This window comes from Dermacentor andersoni, unplaced genomic scaffold, assembly GCF_023375885.2.
Source record: "Dermacentor andersoni unplaced genomic scaffold, qqDerAnde1_hic_scaffold ctg00000070.1, whole genome shotgun sequence".
NCBI lineage: Eukaryota > Metazoa > Arthropoda > Arachnida > Ixodida > Ixodidae > Dermacentor > Dermacentor andersoni.
Genome location: NW_027314782.1, coordinates 79,569 through 103,900, shown reverse-complemented (window position 1 = coordinate 103,900; position 24,332 = coordinate 79,569). Strand labels below are relative to the sequence as shown.

Sequence of the window (24,332 nt, the reverse complement as noted above, 5' to 3'; positions counted from 1 at the left end):
ACGCGCACGTGGATTTCTACCAAACGACGTGCTAAGCATGCCGATGCTGCTCTTTTTAGCACCCGCGCACGGATTTGTGCGAAAACGCGTTTTAAGCATGCACATGCATCTTTTGGTAGACGCGGATGAAGTTTTCTGCAAAACCACAAGATGTGCATGCAAATGGTGCTTTTGGCAGAACGCGCACGTGGATTTCTACCAAACGATGTGCTAAGCATGCCGATGCTGCTCTTTTTAGCGCCCGCGCAAGGATTTGTGCGAAAACGCGTTTTAAGCATGTACATGCATCTTTTGGTAGACGCGGATGAAGTTTTCTGCAAAACCACAAGATGTGCATGCAAATGGTGCTTTTGGCAGAACGCGCACGTGGATTTCTACCAAACGACGTGCTAAGCATGCCGATGCTGCTCTTTTTAGCACCCGCGCACGCATTTGTGCGAAAACGCGTTTTAAGCATGCACATGCATCTTTTGGTAGACGCGGATGAAGTTTTCTGCAAAACCGCAAGATGTGCATGCAAATGGTGCTTTTTGCAGAACGCGCACGTGAATTTCCACCAAACGACGTGCTAAGCATGCCGATGCTGCTCTTTTTAGCACCCGCGCACGCATTTGTGCGAAAACGCGTTTTAAGCATGCACATGCATCTTTTGGTAGACGCGGATGAAGTTTTCTGCAAAACCACAAGATGTGCATGCAAATGGTGCTTTTGGCAGAACGCGCACGTGGATTTCTACCAAACGACGTGCTAAGCATGCCGATGCTGCTCTTTTTAGCACCCGCGCACGCATTTGTGCGAAAACGCGTTTTAAGCATGCACATGCATCTTTTGGTAGACGCGGATGAAGTTTTCTGCAAAACCACAAGATGTGCATGCAAATGGTGCTTTTTGCAGAACGCGCACCTGGATTTCTACCAAACGACGTGCTAAGCATGCCGATGCTGCTCTTTTTAGCACCCGCGCACGGATTTGTGCGAAAACGCGTTTTAAGCAATCACATGCATCTTTTGGTAGACGCGGATGAAGTTTTCTGCAAAACCACAAGATGTGCATGCAAATGGTGCTTTTTGCAGAACGCGCACCTGGATTTCTACCAAACGACGTGCTAAGCATGCCGATGCTGCTCTTTTTAGCACCCGCGCACGGATTTGTGCGAAAACGCGTTTTAAGCAATCACATGCATCTTTCGGTAGACGCGGATGAAGTTTTCTGCAAAACCACAAGATGTGCATGCAAATGGTGCTTTTGGCAGAACGCGCACGTGGATTTCTACCAAACGACGTGCTAAGCATGCCGATGCTGCTCTTTTTAGCACCCGCGCACGGATTTGTGCGAAAACGCGTTTTAAGCATGCACATGCATCTTTTGGTAGACGCGGATGAAGTTTTCTGCAAAACCACAAGATGTGCATGCAAATGGTGCTTTTGGCAGAACGCGCACGTGGATTTCTACCAAACGACGTGCTAAGCATGCCGACGCTGCTCTTTTTAGCACCCGCGCACGGATTTGTGCGAAAACGCATTTTAAGCATGCACATGCATCTTTTGGTAGACGCGGATGAAGTTTTCTGCAAAACCACAAGATGTGCATGCAAATGGTGCTTTTGGCAGAACGCGCACGTGGATTTCTACCAAACGACGTGCTAAGCATGCCGATGCTGCTCTTTTTAGCACCCGCGCACGGATTTGTGCGAAAACGCGTTTTAAGCATGCACATGCATCTTTTGGTAGACGCGGATGAAGTTTTCTGCAAAACCACAAGATGTGCATGCAAATGGTGCGGTTGGCAGAACGCGCACGTGGATTTCTACCAAACGACGTGCTAAGCATGCCGATGCTGCTCTTTTTAGCACCCGCGCACGGATTTGTGCGAAAACGCGTTTTAAGCATGCATATGCATCTTTTGGTAGACGCGGATGAAGTTTTCTGCAAAACCACAAGATGTGCATGCAAATGATGCTTTTGACAGAACGCGCACGTGGATTTCTACCAAACGACGTGCTAAGCATGCCGATGCTGCTCTTTTTAGCGCCCGCGCAAGGATTTGTGCGAAAACGCGTTTTAAGCATGTACATGCATCTTTTGGTAGACGCGGATGAAGTTTTCTGCAAAACCACAAGATGTGCATGCAAATGGTGCTTTTGGCAGAACGCGCACGTGGATTTCTACCAAACGACGTGCTAAGCATGCCGATGCTGCTCTTTTTAGCACCCGCGCACGGATTTGTGCGAAAACGCGTTTTAAGCATGCACATGCATCTTTTGGTAGACGCGGATGAAGTTTTCTGCAAAACCACAAGATGTGCATGCAAATGGTGCTGTTGGCAGAACGCGCACGTGGATTTCTACCAAACGACGTGCTAAGCATGCCGATGCTGCTCTTTTTAGCACCCGCGCACGGATTTGTGCGAAAACGCGTTTTAAGCATGCACATGCATCTTTTGGTAGACGCGGATGAAGTTTTCTGCAAAACCACAAGATGTGCATGCAAATGGTGCTTTTGACAGAACGCGCACGTGGATTTCTACCAAACGACGTGCTAAGCATGCCGATGCTGCTCTTTTTAGCGCCCGCGCAAGGATTTGTGCGAAAACGCGTTTTAAGCATGTACATGCATCTTTTGGTAGACGCGGATGAAGTTTTCTGCAAAACCACAAGATGTGCATGCAAATGGTGCTTTTGGCAGAACGCGCACGTGGATTTCTACCAAACGACGTGCTAAGCATGCCGATGCTGCTCTTTTTAGCACCCGCGCACGGATTTGTGCGAAAACGCGTTTTAAGCATGCACATGCATCTTTTGGTAGACGCGGATGAAGTTTTCTGCAAAACCACAAGATGTGCATGCAAATGGTGCTTTTGGCAGAACGCGCACGTGGATTTCTACCAAACGACGTGCTAAGCATGCCGATGCTGCTCTTTTTAGCACCCGCGCACGGATTTGTGCGAAAACGCGTTTTAAGCATGCACATGCATCTTTTGGTAGACGCGGATGAAGTTTTCTGCAAAACGACAAGATGTGCATGCAAATGGTGCTGTTGGCAGAACGCGCATGTGGATTTCTACCAAACGACGTGCTAAGCATGCCGATGCTGCTCTTTTTAGCACCCGCGCACGGATTTGTGCGAAAACGCGTTTTAAGCATGCACATGCATCTTTTGGTAGACGCGGATGAAGTTTTCTGCAAAACCGCAAGATGTGCATGCAAATGGTGCTTTTGGCAGAACGCGCACGTGGATTTCTACCAAACGACGTGCTAAGCATGCCGATGCTGCTCTTTTTAGCACCCGTGCACGGATTTGTGCGAAAACGCGTTTTAAGCATGCACATCCCTATTGGAAAATCCTATTTAAATTCAAACTGGGTTATACAGGTTTAAACTGGTTTTAACAGGGACCTGTTTAGCAACAAACAGGTATAAACAGGACCAGTTTACACACGAACAGGTTTGAACGGGGTCCCGTTTGGCATGCAAACAGGTATAAACTGGACCAGTTTACACACGAACAGGTCTGAACGGGGTCCCGTTTGGCATGCAAACAGGTATAAACTGGACCAGTTCACACATGAACAGGGCTGAGCGGGGTCCCGTTTGGCATGCAAGCAGGTATAGGCACGACCAGTTCAAGCAGAAATGGGTCTTAACAGGGGCCCTGTTTGCAACTAAACTGGCTTATACTGGACACAGTGGCACCATATAGGGTCGCCTGTTTGGCACAAAAGCTGGTTTATTCTGGAGCTTTGTGGCAACCATACTGGATGGTATCATGCATACGAGTTTAATGCTTGAATAGAACTGGGGAGGAACTTTTTATTGTTCGACATCCTGACAATTTAGCCCCTAGTGCTAAATTGGGGCCATTATCAAGCTCTACAGAAATTGCGTGACCACCTCGGAACATTCACAGACCAAACTGCGATATGCTAGCTGCGAATTTCAAACCGATTCCCGGTCCTGCCCAGTTGAAAAAGACACAGGAATTCCTGCTGCAACTACAGCAATTTCTGTTGTACGACAGAAGTTCCTAACGTTTCTGAAGTTGCGACAGACATTTCTGACGTTACGACAGCGATTCTGACGTCGCAACAGAAACATTCGGTCGCGACGGCCAAGAGTTCTGAAGTCGCAACAGAAGCACTTTCCGTCGCGGCCCTTTAAAATGTCAGCTTCGCATCGGTGGTGTACACTGTATTTTTTTTCTTGCGCGGTATTCAATCGTGCTTCTTTGGAGCCGGCAGTACTGATAGCACGGACACCGGCATTAAAGTCGACGTTGCCAATTGTTATAATTGTGCCGTGACGACGCGGCACCAGCAACGCCCTACCGGCCTCCTCAAAATCGGCCGCTGATGAAAATCATACTATCTGCGGGAATGGCTGCGTATCCGCTTTGTTTTATTTGGTAAGATGGGGCACACAGGCCTGTGGACTTACATGTGCGGTTACACTGACACATTAGTTAATTTCCCAGAAATATTGCACAAGCATATGCGAAGCGGGAAAGAAGTTTTGGATTGTTCCACAAAGTTGCGTGAAAAGCTGTCTCGCTCGGGTCTCATTAATCTGGTACAGCGCTGCCGTGAGAAGCCAGTATTCTGTCGAGATGAAGACTCACCCACGAGTGTTTATGTAGCTATATTGTATTGAACACACGAATTATATGCGAGGTCAAAAGTAGTGTAAAGAGCAAGAGACAACTGTCGAAATTAGCAGTAACAACCCTCAGTGTCCCCGGTCACCGTTGTCTGTTTCTGAATTTCGTATGAAATATGGATATCATTACAGCAAAATCGATGGTCTAGCACTCCACGATGTACCTGTCGATGGTAACAACACTTTTGCTCATCTAGAGATGCGGCAGTTGACGCGGTGAAGTGAAAGCGCATCGTGGCTTTTAAAATGCAAATGTAAACAGCAACCCAGACAGCAATTTGCACTCTTGACATAGCTTCAACATACGCCAGCAGTGATGTTCGGCGTGGTGCAGTGGTAAGATGCTTGTGTCGGAACCGTTGGGTCCGAAGTTCGAATCCTAGGCGAAAGGCATTTTTTTTCTACTTTTATTTTTTTATTTTATTTCGTATTAATAATTTTACATAACCTTAAAATGACCTCTGTCAATTTTTAATCAAATATTGATCAAGAACTACAGAATTTTCGACTACAGGGCGTCACACTACAGAGAACAGAACGACAGTCACAACGTCCCAAAATACGACAGACTGAAAATTTGCTGTTGTGTTTTTCAAGTGGGTGAGACGTCTATACGGCGTATACGCAGATTGCTGTCCTCTCTATTAAAAGCAACGTTGCTGAAACACGTCGTACAAGACGCTGTACGACTCGCATAACATCGAAATACAACGCCGTCACCATCCATGAGATCACCGAAAGCACGGTCGCTTTCGGTGGCGGCCTACAGATGGCAGCACAGGTAGCGCCGGTAAAGTTACAGGTGATATTATTTTGCCGTCCTCAGTTGTCGGCACATGTGAGCGCTTGCTGCATTGACGCCGTCCGATGTAGTTGTTTAATCGTGTGTACGCTGTGCCGAGAGAAATTGTGGTGCATTTTGTATGCATTGAGAATCACAAAACCCCTGGGACCGCGTAATGTAGCCCGCAGTATCCTTCGTGTGGTGCGCCGATGTCGAAGATATGACCCTTCGCGCTTCCTTTGTTCCGGGCTCATGAACAGGATCTCCTCCTCTGGCACTGTCGCATCGTATCGCGCTGTACGGAAGAATTTGGTGAAAGTTGTGCTCTTACGTCCTGTAGTTGATCCGCAATTCAACAGTGTGTGCGCCGGAAGGACCGTTGGTGCAGTCGATGCCGCGGCACCTGTGACGCTAAAAGGAGCGTTTTCCGAGTACGCCTAGAAAGGTAAGTCCGGCGCTTGCGCGCATTCTTCCTGTCTATGGTTCGTGAAGTGTGCGTTGTTGTACGTATCGCAAGATCCGTACAACAACCGGATCCGGATTTGTAAAGCAGCAAGAATTATAAATGTGCTTTTCAAGTGGTTGTTCTTCATGTCGCAGTGCACATTTAGCAAAAAGTTCCATGGAAATTGCCCTAAAACGTATTCATGTTACCAACAGCTCTATCTGTGGTTTATTTACTTTCACCTATGAAGCACGCTAGCGCGGGTGGTTCTTTGATATAAATGGGCACAAAAATTCAAGCAAAGAAAGTTACTGTTTGTGTACATAATTTTTCATTAAGAAATGGTATAGTCATTTCTAGAAGTAGTACGTCGATGTGTCGTCGTCACAGCTAACAGCTGCGCGAGATAGCACCCGATTTCTTCGTCGACGCATGGCCAGATTTTTAGCTTGTATGGAAATTCTTCTGTTTATAGTGTGTCGTCAGATGACGTGTATTAGTGTCCTGTGTGTTTTCGTGTACTTGTAAAGGATTCCGATCTAGCAGAGAAGCCGAAATTACATAAGCAATGTTTCTTTTTAATCGAAAAATCTTTCTCTTTTCTGTATTGTCTCTCCAGAAATGAGGTGGTCTGTTGTAATTTTAAGCGCATCGTCCTTTGGGAGCAGTGCTTTGTTGCGCCGCATAGACAAGTTAGGTTTTGGAACGCTTTTCATGTCCTAAGGAATTTTTTGATAGTACAATTCACATTTCACGTTATACAGCTGTACGTTTGTGTGAACCTTTTCATAGTAGATTCATGTTCTCTACAGTTCGATTTACGTGTTATTTAACCGCCTGTGATGTTACAATCAGATATTTGCACAACCAGTTGCAGCTTCATGTAACTGGTTGTATGAGACTTTTTTCAAAATATGACGGGATCTTTTTATATCACAAGTTTGCAGTTTCAGCAGGGATTACAATAAATAAGTATTTATTATTGTTTAGGGATGGCAAGATTTTGTGAACCAGAGGCACCTCCACATATGCACCTGCGGCACTTCTGCAGCCTCAACAGCACGGAAAAGTACCTGATGTGCATGCTGTGACAAGGTGTGTGCAAAGCAGTTGCTGCCACTTACAAGAGCTGCAGATTTTGTTGGTATCATCCATGTTTGGAAACTCCTGAATTTTTCGTGGGTTTACAAATGTGGGCTCATTTTACAATTTTATTAATGTCATTTTAGAAAGACAATGAAGTTGTGTTGGTTAAGATGTTTTAAAGCTGTTGAGAGATTGACGGTATGACATTGTTAAAATGCATGTAAAAAATTTATTATAATGGTACTCGTACTGCTTTATTATTAGCGATGCAATATCTCTAACGAGAACATCAGAGGGGCACGTGCTTTTAGGAAGTTTAGTCAGATAAATTCCTGAAGCAGCGTAAAGCTCTGTAATCTAAAAAAAAATGTCAGTTACTGGTTTCAAGTTCGCTGCTGCTTTTCGTGCTGTACGACAAGTTAAATAATGGTTGATAATGTGTGTGTGACGTAATAGTTCTGCGTAAACACACGAGGTGGAGAGAAGTAATTAATAAAGGGAAAATCGGACATCCACCCGCTCGTACCATTTGCAACAAAGGAAACCTGTATGTGTTCCTCAAAAGGAAAGCCGCACAGTTGAAGAAAAATTCGTCCTGGTCCGGGACTCGAACCCGGGACTACCGCCTTTCCGAGGCAGCCACTCTACCATCTGAGATAACCAGCTGGCTAGCACATGGCAGGGCGAAGTCGAATTACTTGACAACGCGAAGCAAAAGCAAGGGTTTGACATAATATTTTTTTCTCCTTTATTAATTACTTCTCTACACCTTGCGCATTTCCGCAGAACTATTACGTCAGACCCTTGCCTTTGCTTCATGTTGTCGACAAATTCGACTTGGCCCGGCCATCTGCTAGCCGCCTGGTTATCTTAGATGGTAAAGCGGCTGTCCCGGAAAGGCGGTGGTCCCGGGTTTGAGTCCCAGACCTGAACGGTTTCTTTTTTTCAATTGTGAGGCTTTCCTTTCGAGGAATCCGTACGGGTTTCTTTTGTAGCAATTGCTACGAGCGGGTAGATGTGCGATTTTCCCTTTATTAATAATGTGTGTGTGTATGCAACAATGGGGGTGCTGAGAGCAAGCTTTAAAATAATGTGTGCTATGTCCCTAACAAAGAATTTAGTGTCTGCAGCATTTTTACAAAATATTATGTTCACAGGTTGGCAGGTATGACATAATGTACAACAATAATGTACAACACTTTTGCTGTAGATGCATTTTCATAACGTCCATTTTCTGTCTACTTGAATCGTATATTTAGAATTTGGCCCACCTTCAGTTTGATCAAGTTACATAGGTAGCCCCCTCTGAGTTAAATATAATTAGGAGCTATTGTAGATATGCATGATATACCTACTCACTGTATTGTGACAGATATTTTTAGGGACTGTGTTTTGAGGCATGCTTTACCTGTTTGTCTTGCTGCAGCTTGCCCGACAAAAGCATAAATGCTTTGCCCACCTTTATTATTATGCTTTCATGTAGACTTCTAACATCTGTGCCCACATAGACTCCATGTTCTTAATTACATTTTTCTAAGTATTCACTGTTGTGCATTACATTATTGTGTTACATTACTGTGCATTACATGTTTTTCTTTGTTTTATTTTGGAGGGGGTATTCATTTCTATAATAGTACAGAGAATAGGAGTTCAAAACAAAAAGCCACGAAAGGTGGCTTAAAAGTGTATGAAGCTTGGAATTCTACATTCCATCCCCTAAAGCGCTACCAGTAGTAAAAGATTCCTAATTGTCTTTTTTAGAAGCTAGCTGCCAGATACATAGTCCCATTAGGAGAGTATTTTATTTTTTCTTCTTTGGTCTGACTTGTTTTGTTGAATGTTCTCCTTGTTCAGAATTTGTTTTCTTGCCACCTCATGCAATACTCCAACTGGAGCCTATGAGCTATGTGTATAATAAATAAGTAAATTCCTAAAGCATGCAACAAACCATGCAGCATAGCATTTAAATGTTGCCAGTTTATAATGCTTCTTGAGTGCAGCGCATCATGGAGCTTGAGGCTGATCTCTTCAGATGTAAAACAAATTGCAGGGTATGAAAATGTGGTCCTACAAACTGCTGGTTAAGCATGTCAGTCAGCCTGTTGCAGTGGTCACAAGTGAGAATGTAACCAGAAGCTGGGCGTGCTCGGCCATTTTGCATATGGCACAGGATAAAGCTTCACCTCTGCCATTGCTTCTCTTATAATAATGGCCTCCGAGTATACATGCCGAGTTATGCTTCTGGGGACACCTATTAGTTAACCTTATCAGGTAATACCATTAGCCTTATGGGTGCTATAATGTTGCAGTGCCTGCAGGATGGCCAGCATTACAACACATTAAAATTATTGTACAAGTCATGCAATGGTATCGGGATTGGCCCACCAAGTGACAACCTTTAATTACACTATACCTGGGATCAGCTCACTCAGTCAGGGAGACATCCATGCATAAGGGGAGGGGTATGGCAAATAGAGGGCGTTCGATTAACCTTTCTCACATAGATAGCTGATACATATAATCTTTCTTAAATTGGATGCTTTGTTGCTCAAAGTGAAGTTACTTATGGGCATAATGTCAGCATTTCGATCCTATTTATGCTTAACGAAAGTTGCTTTGTTCAGTGTCACTTTTTATATTGTTTCGCTTGTGATTCTAAGCTCACTTGTTTTATAGCTGCTGTAGGTATGGCTGGACCTGGAGAAGAAGTGTAAGCAGACCATGCTATGTTGCTGATCTGCGCTGATCTCCACATCCAAGTTGGTCCCGCGACAGTTGGGCACCATTGTGCCTTGCTTCATTGACAAGGTGATATAATATGGTGAGCTTGTACTTCAATATCGGTATTGAAAATTATGTTAAGGAAAAAAGACAAGGATTGGTCTTTATGATAGATACACTCATGTTCTGTCTTTAAGGTGTTCTTTTGACACTGTTCTGCATGGACAAATTTTTAGAGAATTATAACAGTCCTTTATTGCAAAGTGCCATGGCGCTAGTTTATGCGTTAAACTAGCACTCTTTCACCAAAAAAAGCCTTATTTAGCACACAATTCACAAGGAAAGAAAGGAGGCAACAGGACAGAGTGCTACTAACAGTTCAGTATTATTGCTCGCACAGTGATATTGTGCAAAAGGTGAAAGGGGGAGAATAGATCTGAATACATGCTGTTCGCACAGAAACATGGTGAGCGTGACACTTGTTTTTCAATGATAAGAAGCAGTCTCACTGTCTAGTAATTCTCTGCATGGGGAGCTAGCGCTAGGTTCCTCGTCATACATATAAGAAAAGCCTCAGATATCTCTCCAGCGCTTTTGTCTTTATATTTTGTCACGATCAAGCAGCTTTCAAACATAGGTGCATGTGCGCCGGGAGCAGTGCACTACCACTGCTAACTGACCCATGCATCAAGTTTGCTTGGTCACGCTGCCAGTCATTTATACATTGGCCGGTTTATCCGATGTAGCCTCTACTGCACGAAATGGTATGTGATAGACACTGCACCTGTGTACTGTACGTGCTTTGTTACATGATTTTTTTTTCAGAGATAGTGATGCAGGCCTTTTCATTATTTACATGCCTACACAACAAACCAAGCCAGCATGCGGCAACTGTTCTCGGCACGAAACAAACTTGATTCGTTAGTTTTCGTTCATTGGTGCGATCACACTAAGGCAGAAAAGCTTGTAGGCTGTGCTTCTGCAATTTGTACAGCACACTGACAGCACTGGTGTGGGCCTCATCTGTGGGCTGACTTATGGCACCTTCTACAGCGCAAACCACTTGTGTTGGGCGAGGCACCAATGTTGACGTTTGTTCCCTTGTGCAAAACAGCAGTCCTAGGTTTTGAGTAGTTGTAGGAAGACAAGGTAAACACAACTTCCATGGCTTGAGTGGGCTCATTTCTCTTGGGGCATCTAGCTTTTTTTCTTGCAACTGTGCAGAGGTGCTTCCCTAGAGTCTGTGTGAAAATGGCATAGAGTTGTGCATTCGGGAACTCCTGAACAATGATCTACTATAGTTAGGGCTTTGCGAAAATGCACTGTCTACCAATTGGTAGAAGGTGCATTATTCAGCCACTGATTTCCTGTTGGCATGCTTGCACTCGTGCTGTCAGTAATTTCTTGGCTTGCCGAATTATCTTGAGGCCCCACGCTGATGATGCTACCGATGTCGTCATGTGCAGACTTTTCAGGATGAGGTTTTTTGCTTTGCAAATGTTGTTGAAAGGTAGGTGGTGCTTACAGGTAGCTATTCTAGATATTAGTGGAATGAATTGGCCCATCTTGCTTCATCAAACATCGTCACGCCGACATCAGTTGCACAAACAAAAAACCTGGCCTACTCGCAGCTTCGTGCACGAAGAAACAAACAAATCAGCTGCTGGATTGTCTTGACATGGCATACTAAGCTGAGACCGGAACTGCTGTAGCTACAAACCAGGCAGAGACGATGATGATGAGCAGGGATTTGCAGTAGCGCCACTTCGTGGGGCAGCAAGGAGGCTCCGTTCAAAACAAAAATGTCGTTCAGCAAGTAGAACCATGCAACGGTCAGAGTCGGTGCATGGTGCTCTCGATCAAGTTGGCTCAAGGAGTGTCCGAAAAATCAGACGAGAGGTTGCAAGGCGACCGAACTTTCGGAAGTTGTTATACATTATGGTCCATGGGGAGAATGGCGGTGCCGTGAAGCAGACCGAGTAATCAAGTCCGAATTTTCGGAGTCCGGAAAATCAGTCGGCGACTGTACCTATACCTATGTGTCTATGTATACCTAGGTGCAACAGTGTTTGCTATGATCTGTGCAAGAATTGCTGTTGCCCGTAGATGCCCAACATGTCGGGTGTCAAGTTGTAAAATACCTTGCAAAAGTGATCTACGGAAAAATACCGCTTCTGCTATATTTCGCTTTTGCAAGAAATTTTGCGGCTGCTGGCACCTACCTTAAAAGGCTTTATATGGTCTTCGCATGGCCAGGGCCTTCTACTTTTGTGAGTTTGCTTATCTAGAAATTTACCCCGGTTTTTATAACTTCAAGCTGGCGGGATCCCTAGTCTCCTTTAACGTGTACCCAATAGACCTTACATAGGGGTTTTGGCATTTCCCTGCCATCTAAATGCAGCCATTGTGGCCGGGATTCAATCCCACGCCCTCTGCCTGAGCAGCGCAATGTCAAAGCCAGTACACTACGGTATTTTGCTGGCAGAAGGGTTTAGTTTCTGAATAATTTATTATCTCAACCTGTCGGTGTTGTTTTTAAAGGTATTTCATGTTTGTATTCTGTTGCTTCAATACTAGTAATTATTGCTAATCAAACGATGTGTCCATCTTTTTCCTATAACACTTGCTTCAATCGCCTGCTATTTATGACAGCTTATTCTCCCACAGTACTCCATGTTCCCTTGAAACATAGGCATTGCATGAAACCACATATTTTTCAATAAGATTTATTCATTATCTCCTATGACCGGAATGCTGAACCTTTCTTATCTGTGGGAACATAGGCGAATTTGCCTATGTGCCAACCTGTTGCATGAGTCAAGATAAATTATTGGCTTTACTTTTTCAGGTGCCCTGCTCGCTCTCACCCAAGCAACCCACTCCAGCGGTCTTCTCTCGGCAGACTGGATGCATCGAAATACCGTTAGAAGGTCCAATAAACAGTGCTTGGGACATTTATGACATGCTTTTTTTTAAGCCGGATGACTTCAGGCTTAATGAAAGCTCAAGTTGGTGTACAGAAATACCTACGTAAAGTATACTTGTCTTTTTCACTTACAAGTACATGCCAATACTTTGCCTGACATTTTTCACCCCAAAATTACGCTTTACTGTGGATTTGTGAACAAACCATTACAAGAAAAAGCACTGCATTAAAACGAGTACAAGTAATCGAACAAATACTAAATCTGCAAGAATTACATTTGCATACTAGTAGTAAATATGAAAATGAGGTACAGTCTTCTTCAGGGTGCATTTTCTTGTAGGTCATACATAGAGAACGTACTCGTGGGTCATACAAAACTTGTTCATGATGTATCACATCAGTGTTGGTAGTGCTAATCAATTTATGCCGAAAATTGTGTTTATCTTCGTATCAAGCAATGTACCAGGCAAACCTACATGTGAAAGTGGCATTCTTGTTGCAAACATAATGCAGATCTACTTCTCTTCAATGCTGATCGCAAATACACAAATGTACAAAATAGGTTTAAGAGTAAATTATATTAAGCAACATCAATCCATTCTGAAAGGACCAGGTATGAATGCAGCAAAATATAGGTCTGAACAGGGGTAAACAGGTCTGGGTTAGATAGGACGGGATTAAACGGGTCAGGATTAAACAGGATTTAAACGGGTCGGGATCAAACAGGATTTAAACGGGTCAGGTTTAAACAGGATTTAAACGGGTCAGGTTTAAACAGGAATAAACAGGATTTAAACAGGTCAGGACTGAACAGGATCAAACGGGGTCCCGTTCCATAACCCTATTTGATGAAACCCGTTTGAAAACAAATAGGATTTTCTAGTAGGGATGCATCTTTTGGTAGACGCGGATGAAGTTTTCTGCAAAACCACAAGATGTGCATGCAAATGGTGCTTTTGGCAGAACGCGCACGTGGATTTCTACCAAACGACGTGCTAAGCATGCCGATGCTGCTCTTTTTAGCACCCGCGCACGGATTTGCGCGAAAACGCGTTTTAAGCATGCTCATGCATCTTTTGGTAGACGCGGATGAAGTTTTCTGCAAAACCACAAGATGTGCATGCAAATGGTGCTTTTGGCAGAACGCGCACGTGGATTTCTACCAAACGACGTGCTAAGCATGCCGATGCTGCTCTTTTTAGCACCCGCGCACGCATTTGTGCGAAAACGCGTTTTAAGCATGCACATGCATCTTTTGGTAGACGCGGATGAAGTTTTCTGCAAAACCACAAGATGTGCATGCAAATGGTGCTTTTGGCAGAACGCGCACGTGGATTTCTACCAAACGACGTGCTAAGCATGCCGATGCTGCTCTTTTTAGCACCCGCGCACGGATTTGTGCGAAAACGCGTTTTAAGCATGCACATGCATCTTTTGGTAGACGCGGATGAAGTTTTCTGCAAAACCACAAGATGTGCATGCAAATGGTGCTTTTGGCAGAACGCGCACGTGGATTTCTACCAAACGACGTGCTAAGCATGCCGATGCTGCTCTTTTTAGCACCCGCGCACGCATTTGTGCGAAAACGCGTTTTAAGCATGCACATGCATCTTTTGGTAGACGCGAATGAAGTTTTCTGCAAAACCACAAGATGTGCATGCAAATGGTGCTTTTGGCAGAACGCGCACGTGGATTTCTACCAAACGACGTGCCAAGCATGCCGATGCTGCTCTTTTTAGCACCCGTGCACGGATTTGTGCGAAAACGCGTTTTAAGCATGCACATGCATCTTTTGGTAGACGCGGATGAAGTTTTCTGCAAAACCACAAGATGTGCATGCAAATGGTGCTTTTGGCAGAACGCGCACGTGGATTTCTACCAAACGACGTGCTAAGCATGCCGACGCTGCTCTTTTTAGCACCCGCGCACGGATTTGTGCGAAAACGCATTTTAAGCATGCACATGCATCTTTTGGTAGACGCGGATGAAGTTTTCTGCAAAACCACAAGATGTGCATGGAAATGGTGCTTTTGGCAGAACGCGCACGTGGATTTCTACCAAACGACGTGCTAAGCATGCCGATGCTGCTCTTTTTAGCAACCGCGCAAGGATTTGTGCGAAAACGCGTTTTAAGCATGCACATGCATCTTTTGGTAGACGCGGATGAAGTTTTCTGCAAAACCACAAGATGTGCATGCAAATGGTGCTTTTGGCAGAACGCGCACGTGGATTTCTACCAAACGACGTGCTAAGCATGCCGATGCTGCTCTTTTTAGCACCCGCGCACGCATTTGTGCGAAAACGCGTTTTAAGCATGCACATGCATCTTTTGGTAGACGCGGATGAAGTTTTCTGCAAAACCACAAGATGTGCATGCAAATGGTGCTTTTGGCAGAACGCGCACGTGGATTTCTACCAAACGACGTGCTAAGCATGCCGATGCTGCTCTTTTTAGCACCCGCGAAGGGATTTGTGCGAAAACGCGTTTTAAGCATGCACATGCATCTTTTGGTAGACGCGGATGAAGTTTTCTGCAAAACCACAAAATGTGCATGCAAATGGTGCTTCTAGGAGAACGCGCACGTGGATTTCTACCAAACGACGTGCTAAGCATGCCGATGCTGCTCTTTTTAGCACCCGCGCACGCATTTGTGCGAAAACGCGTTTTAAGCATGCACATGCATCTTTTGGTAGACGCGGATGAAGTTTTCTGCAAAACCACAAGATGTGCATGCAAATGGTGCTTTTGGCAGAACGCGCACGTGGATTTCTACCAAACGACGTGCTAAGCATGCCGATGCTGCTCTTTTTAGCACCCGCGCACGGATTTGCGCGAAAACGCGTTTTAAGCATGCTCATGCATCTTTTGGTAGACGCGGATGAAGTTTTCTGCAAAACCACAAGATGTGCATGCAAATGGTGCTTTTGGCAGAACGCGCACGTGGATTTCTACCAAACGACGTGCTAAGCATGCCGATGCTGCTCTTTTTAGCACCCGCGCACGCATTTGTGCGAAAACGCGTTTTAAGCATGCACATGCATCTTTTGGTAGACGCGGATGAAGTTTTCTGCAAAACCACAAGATGTGCATGCAAATGGTGCTTTTGGCAGAACGCGCACGTGGATTTCTACCAAACGACGTGCTAAGCATGCCGATGCTGCTCTTTTTAGCACCCGCGCACGGATTTGTGCGAAAACGCGTTTTAAGCATGCACATGCATCTTTTGGTAGACGCGGATGAAGTTTTCTGCAAAACCACAAGATGTGCATGCAAATGGTGCTTTTGGCAGAACGCGCACGTGGATTTCTACCAAACGACGTGCTAAGCATGCCGATGCTGCTCTTTTTAGCACCCGCGCACGCATTTGTGCGAAAACGCGTTTTAAGCATGCACATGCATCTTTTGGTAGACGCGAATGAAGTTTTCTGCAAAACCACAAGATGTGCATGCAAATGGTGCTTTTGGCAGAACGCGCACGTGGATTTCTACCAAACGACGTGCCAAGCATGCCGATGCTGCTCTTTTTAGCACCCGTGCACGGATTTGTGCGAAAACGCGTTTTAAGCATGCACATGCATCTTTTGGTAGACGCGGATGAAGTTTTCTACAAAACCACAAGATGTGCATGCAAATGGTGCTTTTGGCAGAACGCGCACGTGGATTTCTACCAAACGACGTGCTAAGCATGCCGACGCTGCTCTTTTTAGCACCCGCGCACGGATTTGTGCGAAAACGCATTTTAAGCATGCACATGCATCTTTTGGTAGACGCGGATGAAGTTTTCTGCAAAACCACAAGATGTGCATGGAAATGGTGCTTTTGGCAGAACGCGCACGTGGATTTCTACCAAACGACGTGCTAAGCATGCCGATGCTGCTCTTTTTAGCAACCGCGCAAGGATTTGTGCGAAAACGCGTTTTAAGCATGCACATGCATCTTTTGGTAGACGCGGATGAAGTTTTCTGCAAAACCACAAGATGTGCATGCAAATGGTGCTTTTGGCAGAACGCGCACGTGGATTTCTACCAAACGACGTGCTAAGCATGCCGATGCTGCTCTTTTTAGCACCCGCGCACGCATTTGTGCGAAAACGCGTTTTAAGCATGCACATGCATCTTTTGGTAGACGCGGATGAAGTTTTCTGCAAAACCACAAGATGTGCATGCAAATGGTGCTTTTGGCAGAACGCGCACGTGGATTTCTACCAAACGACGTGCTAAGCATGCCGATGCTGCTCTTTTTAGCACCCGCGAAGGGATTTGTGCGAAAACGCGTTTTAAGCATGCACATGCATCTTTTGGTAGACGCGGATGAAGTTTTCTGCAAAACCACAAAATGTGCATGCAAATGGTGCTTCTAGGAGAACGCGCACGTGGATTTCTACCAAACGACGTGCTAAGCATGCCGATGCTGCTCTTTTTAGCACCCGCGCACGCATTTGTGCGAAAACGCGTTTTAAGCATGCACATGCATCTTTTGGTAGACGCGGATGAAGTTTTCTGCAAAACCACAAGATGTGCATGCAAATGGTGCTTTTGGCAGAACGCGCACGTGGATTTCTACCAAACGACGTGCTAAGCATGCCGATGCTGCTCTTGTTAGCAGCCGCGCACGGATTTGTGCGAAAACGCGTTTTAAGCATGCACATGCATCTTTTGGTATACGCGGATGAAGTTTTCTGCAAAACCACAAGATGTGCATACAAATGGTGCTTTTGGCAGAACGCGCACGTGGATTTCTACTGAACGACGTGCTAAGCATGCCGATGCTGCTCTTTTTAGCACCCGCGCACGCATTTGTGCGAAAACGCGTTTTAAGCATGCACATGCATCTTTTGGTAGACGCGGATGAAGTTTTCTGCAAAACCACAAGATGTGCATGCAAATGGTGCTTTTGGCAGAACGCGCACGTGGATTTCTACCAAACGACGTGCTAAGCATGCCGATGCTGCTCTTTTTAGCACCCGCGCACGGATTTGTGCGAAAACGCGTTTTAAGCATGCACATGCATCTTTTGGTAGACGCGGATGAAGTTTTCTGCAAAACCACAAGATGTGCATGCAAATGGTGCTTTTGGCAGAACGCGCACGTGGATTTCTACCAAACGACGTGCTAAGCATGCCGATGCTGCTCTTTTTAGCACCCGCGCACGCATTTGTGCTAAAACGCGTTTTAAGCACGCACATGCATCTTTTGGTAGACGCGGATGAAGTTTTCTGCAAAACCACAAGATGTGCATGCAAATGGTGCTTTTGGCAGAACGCGCACGTGGATTTCTACCAAACGACGTGCTAAGCATGCCGATGCTGCTCTTTTTAGCACCCGCGCACGGATTTGTGCGAAAACGCGTTTTAAGCATGCACATGCATCTTTTGGTAGACGCGGATGAAGTTTTCTGCAAAACCACAAGATGTGCATGCAAATGGTGCTTTTGGCAGAACGCGCACGTGGATTTCTACCAAACGACGTGCTAAGCATGCCGATGCTGCTCTTTTTAGCACGCGCGAACGGATTTGTGCGAAAACGCGTTTTAAGCATGCACATGCATCTTTTGGTAGACGCGGATGAAGTTTTTTGCAAAACGACAAGATGTGCATGCAAATGGTGCTGTTGGCAGAACGCGCACGTGGATTTCTACCAAACGACGTGCTAAGCATGCCGATGCTGCTCTTTTTAGCACCCGCGCACGGATTTGTGCGAAAACGCGTTTTAAGCATGCACATGCATCTTTTGGTAGACGCGGATGAAGTTTTCTGCGAAACCGCAAGATGTGCATGCAAATGGTGCTTTTGGCAGAACGCGCACGTGGATTTTTACGAAACGACGTGCTAAGCATGCCGATGCTGCTCTTTTTAGCACCCGCGCAAGGATTTGTGCGAAAACGCGTTTTAAGCATGCACATGCATCTTTTGGTAGACGCGGATGAAGTTTTCTGCAAAACCACAAGATGTGCATGCAAATGGTGCTTTTGGCAGAACGCGCACGTGGATTTCTACCAAACGACGTGCTAAGCATGCCGATGCTGCTCTTTTTAGCACCCGCGCACGGATTTGTGCGAAAACGCGTTTTAAGCATGCACATGCATCTTTTGGTAGACGCGGATGAAGTTTTCTGCAAAACCACAAGATGTGCATGCAAATGGTGCTTTTGGCAGAACGCGCACGTGGATTTCTACCAAACGACGTGCTAAGCATGCCGATGCTGCTCTTTTTAGCACCCGCGAACGGATTTGTGCGAAAACGCGTTTTAAGCATGCACATGCATCTTTTGGTAGACGCGGATGAAGTTTTCTGCAAAACCACAAGATGTGCATGCAAATGGTGCTTTTGGCAGAACGCGCACGTGGATTTCTACCAAACGACGTGCTAAGCATGCCGATACTGCTCTTTTTAGCACCCGCGAACGGATTTGTGCGAAAACGCGTTTTAAGCATGCGCATGCATCTTTTGGTAGACGCGGATGAAGTTTTCTGCAAAACCACAAGATGTGCATGCAAATGGTGCTTTTGGCAGAACGCGCACGTGGATTTCTACCAAACGACGTGCTAAGCATGCCGATGCTGCTCTTTTTAGCACCCGCGCACGCATTTGTGCGAAAACGCGTTTTAAGCATGCACATGCATCTTTTGGTAGACGAGGATGAAGTTTTCTGCAAAACCACAAGATGTGCATGCAAATGGTGCTTTTGGCAGAACGCGCACGTGGATTTCTACCAAACGACGTGCTAAGCATGCCGACGCTGCTCTTTTTAGCACCCGCGCACGGATTTGTGCGAAAACGCATTTTAAGCATGCACATGCATCTTTTGGTAGACGCGGATGAAGTTTTCTGCAAAACCACAAGATGTGCATGGAAATGGTGCTTTTGGCAGAACGCGCACGTGGATTTCTACCAAACGACGTGCTAAGCATGCCGATGCTGCTCTTTTTAGCAGCCGCGCACGGATTTGTGCGAAAACGCGTTTTAAGCATGCACATGCATCTTTTGGTAGACGCGGATGAAGTTTTCTGCAAAACCACAAGATGTGCATGCAAATGGTGCTTTTGGCAGAACGCGCACGTGGATTTCTACCAAACGACGTGCTAAGCATGCCGATGCTGCTCTTTTTAGCACCCGCGCACGGATTTGTGCGAAAACGCGTTTTAAGCATGCACATGCATCTTTTGGTAGACGCGGATGAAGTTTTCTGCAAAACCACAATATGTGCATGCAAATGGTGCTTTTGGCAGAACGCGCACGTGGATTTCTACCAAACGACGTGCTAAGCATGCCGATGCTGCTCTTTTTAGCACCCGCGCACGGATTTGTGCGAAAACGCGTTTTAAGCATGCACATGCATCTTTTGGTAGACGCGGATGAAGTTTTCTGCAAAACCACAAGATGTGCATGCAAATGGTGCTTTTGGCAGAACGCGCACGTGGATTTCTACCAAACGACGTGCTAAGCAGGCCGATGCTGCTCTTTTTAGCACCCGCGCACGGATTTGTGCGAAAACGCATTTTAAGCATGCACATGCATCTTTTGGTAGACGCGGATGAAGTTTTCTGCAAAACCACAAGATGTGCATGCAAATGGTGCTTTTGGCAGAACGCGCACGTAGATTTCTACCAAACGACGTGCTAAGCATGCCGATGCTGCTCTTTTTAGCACCCGCGCAGGCATTTGTGCGAAAACGCGTTTTAAGCATGCACATGCATCTTTTGGTAGACGCGGATGAAGTTTTCTGCAAAACCACAAGATGTGCATGCAAATGGTGCTTTTGGCAGAACGCGCACGTGGATTTCTACCAAACGACGTGCTAAGCATGCCGATGCTGCTCTTTTTAGCACCCGCTAGAGGATTTGTGCGAAAACTCGTTTTAAGCATGCACATGCATATTTTGGTAGACGCGGATGAAGTTTTCTGCAAAATCACAAGATGTGCATGCAAATGGTGCTTTTGGCAGAACGCGCACGTGGATTTCTACCAAACGACGTGCTAAGCATGCCGATGCTGCTCTTTTTAGCACCCGCGCACGCATTTGTGCGAAAACGCGTTTTAAGCATGCACATGCATCTTTTGGTAGACGCGGATGAAGTTTTCTGCAAAACCACAAGATGTGCACGCAAATGGTGCTTTTGGCAGAACGCGCACGTGGATTTCTACCAAACGACGTGCTAAGCATGCCGATGCTGCTCTTTTTAGCACCCGCGCAGGCATTTGTGCGAAAACGCGTTTTAAGCATGCACATGCATCTTTTGGTAGACGCGGATGAAGTTTTCTGCAAAACCACAAGATGTGCATGCAAATGGTGCTTTTGGCAGAACGCGCACGTGGATTTCTACCAAACGACGTGCTAAGCATGCCGATGCTGCTCTTTTTAGCACCCGCTAGAGGATTTGTGCGAAAACTCGTTTTAAGCATGCACATGCATATTTTGGTAGACGCGGATGAAGTTTTCTGCAAAATCACAAGATGTGCATGCAAATGGTGCTTTTGGCAGAACGCGCACGTGGATTTCTACCAAACGACGTGCTAAGCATGCCGATGCTGCTCTTTTTAGCACCCGCGCACGCATTTGTGCGAAAACGCGTTTTAAGCATGCACATGCATCTTTTGGTAGACGCGGATGAAGTTTTCTGCAAAACCACAAGATGTGCACGCAAATGGTGCTTTTGGCAGAACGCGCACGTGGATTTCTACCAAACGACGTGCTAAGCATGCCGATGCTGCTCTTTTTAGCACCCGCGCACGCATTTGTGCGAAAACGCGTTTTAAGCATGCACATGCATCTTTTGGTAGACGCGGATGAAGTTTTCTGCAAAACCACAAGATGTGCATGCAAATGGTGCTTTTGGCAGAACGCGCACGTGGATTTCTACCAAACGACGTGCTAAGCATGCCGATGCTGCTCTTTTTAGCACCCGTGAACGGATTTGTGCGAAAACGCGTTTTAAGCATGCACATGCATCTTTTGGTAGACGCGGATGAAGTTTTCTGTAAAACCACAAGATGTGCATGCAAATGGTTCTTTTGGCAGAACGCGCACGTGGATTTCTACCAAACGACGTGCTAAGCATGCCGATGCTGCTCTTTTTAGCACCCGCGCACGCATTTGTGCGAAAACGCGTTTTAAGCATGCACATGCATCTTTTGGTAGACGCGGATGAAGTTTTCTGCAAAACCACAAGATGTGCATGCAAATGGTGCTTTTGGCAGAACGCGCACGTGGATTTCTACCAAACGACGTGCTAAGCATGCCGATGCTGCTCTTTTTAGCACCCGCGCACGGATTTGTGCGAAAACGCGTTTTAAGCATGCACATGCATCTTTTGGTAGACGCGGATGAAGTTTTCTGCAAAACCACAAGATGTGCATGCAAATGGTGCTTTTGGCAGAACGCGCACGTGGATTTCTACCAAACGACGTGCTAAGCATGCCGATACTGCTCTTTTTAGCACCCGCGCACGCATTTGTGCGAAAACGCGTTTTAAGCATGCACATGCATCTTTTGGTAGACGCGGATGAAGTTTTCTGCAAAACCACAAGATGTGCATGCAAATGGTGCTTTTGGCAGAACGCGCACGTGGATTTCTACCAAACGACGTGCTAAGCATGCCGATGCTGCTCTTTTTAGCACCCGCGCACGGATTTGTGCGAAAACGCGTTTTAAGCATGCACATGCATCTTTTGGTAGACGAGGATGAAGTTTTCTGCAAAACCACAAGATGTGCATGCAAATGGTGCTTTTGGCAGAACGCGCACGTGGATTTCTACCAAACGACGTGCTAAGCATGCCGACGCTGCTCTTTTTAGCACCCGCGCACGGATTTGTGCGAAAACGCATTTTAAGCATGCACATGCATCTTTTGGTAGACGCGGATGAAGTTTTCTGCAAAACCACAAGATGTGCATGGAAATGGTGCTTTTGGCAGAACGCGCACGTGGATTTCTACCAAACGACGTGCTAAGCATGCCGATGCTGCTCTTTTTAGCAACCGCGCAAGGATTTGTGCGAAAACGCGTTTTAAGCATGCACATGCATCTTTTGGTAGACGCGGATGAAGTTTTCTGCAAAACCACAAGATGTGAATGCAAATGGTGCTTTTGGCAGAACGCGCACGTGGATTTCTACCAAACGACGTGCTAAGCATGCCGATGCTGCTCTTTTTAGCACCCGCGCACGCATTTGTGCGAAAACGCGTTTTAAGCATGCACATGCATCTTTTGGTAGACGCGGATGAAGTTTTCTGCAAAACCACAAGATGTGCATGCAAATGGTGCTTTTGGCAGAACGCGCACGTGGATTTCTACCAAACGACGTGCTAAGCATGCCGATGCTGCTCTTTTTAGCACCCGCGAACGGATTTGTGCGAAAACGCGTTTTAAGCATGCACATGCATCTTTTGGTAGACGCGGATGAAGTTTTCTGCAAAACCACAAAATGTGCATGCAAATGGTGCTTTTGGGAGAACGCGCACGTGGATTTCTACCAAACGACGTGCTAAGCATGCCGATGCTGCTCTTTTTAGCACCCGCGCACGCATTTGTGCGAAAACGCGTTTTAAGCATGCACATGCATCTTTTGGTAGACGCGGATGAAGCTTTCTGCAAAACCACAAGATGTGCATGCAAATGGTGCTTTTTGCAGAACGCGCACGTGGATTTCTACCAAACGACGTGCTAAGCATGCCGATGCTGCTCTTTTTAGCACCCGCGCACGCATTTGTGCGAAAACGCGTTTTAAGCATGCACGTGCATCTTTTGGTAGACGCGGATGAAGTTTTCTGCAAAACCACAAGATGTGCATGCAAATGGTGCTTTTGGCAGAACGCGCACGTGGATTTCTACCAAACGACGTGCTAAGCATGCCGATGCTGCTCTTTTTAGCACCCGCGCACGGATTTGTGCGAAAACGCGTTTTAAGCATGCACATGCATCTTTTGGTAGACGCGGATGAAGTTTTCTGCAAAACCACAATATGTGCATGCAAATGGTGCTTTTGGCAGAACGCGCACGTGGATTTCTACCAAACGACGTGCTAAGCATGCCGATGCTGCTCTTTTTAGCACCCGCGCACGGATGTGTGCGAAAACGCGTTTTAAGCAATCACATGCATCTTTTGGTAGACGCGGATGAAGTTTTCTGCAAAACCACAAGATGTGCATGCAAATGGTGCTTTTGGCAGAACGCGCACGTGGATTTCTACCAAACGACGTGCTAAGCATGCCGATGCTGCTCTTTTTAGCACCCGCGCACGGATTTGTGCGAAAACGCGTTTTAAGCATGCACATGCATCTTTTGGTAGACGCGGATGAAGTTTTCTGCAAAACCACAAGATGTGCATGCAAATGGTGCTTTTGGCAGAACGCGCACGTGGATTTCTACCAAACGACGTGCTAAGCATGCCGACGCTGCTCTTTTTAGCACCCGCGCACGGATTTGTGCGAAAACGCATTTTAAGCATGCACATGCATCTTTTGGTAGACGCGGATGAAGTTTTCTGCAAAACCACAAGATGTGCATGCAAATGGTGCTTTTTGCAGAACGCGCACGTGAATTTCTACCAAACGACGTGCTAAGCATGCCGATGCTGCTCTTTTTAGCACCCGCGCACGCATTTGTGCGAAAACGCGTTTTAAGCATGCACATGCATCTTTTGGTAGACGCGGATGAAGTTTTCTGCAAAACCACAAGATGTGCATGCAAATGGTGCTTTTGGCAGAACGCGCACGTGGATT

General features: G+C 46.0%; 1 long non-coding RNA gene across 1 annotated transcript; it reads left to right on the top strand.

Annotated features, from left to right (window-relative positions):
* The first annotated feature begins 4,853 nt into the window (after positions 1-4,853).
* Positions 4,854-12,645, top strand: LOC140214465 (uncharacterized). The gene is made up of 4 exons (XR_011891389.1): positions 4,854-5,880; positions 6,871-6,975; positions 9,643-9,787; positions 12,536-12,645. It is a non-coding gene; the product is annotated as an uncharacterized lncRNA (long non-coding RNA).
* Positions 12,646-24,332: the final 11,687 nt, after the last annotated feature.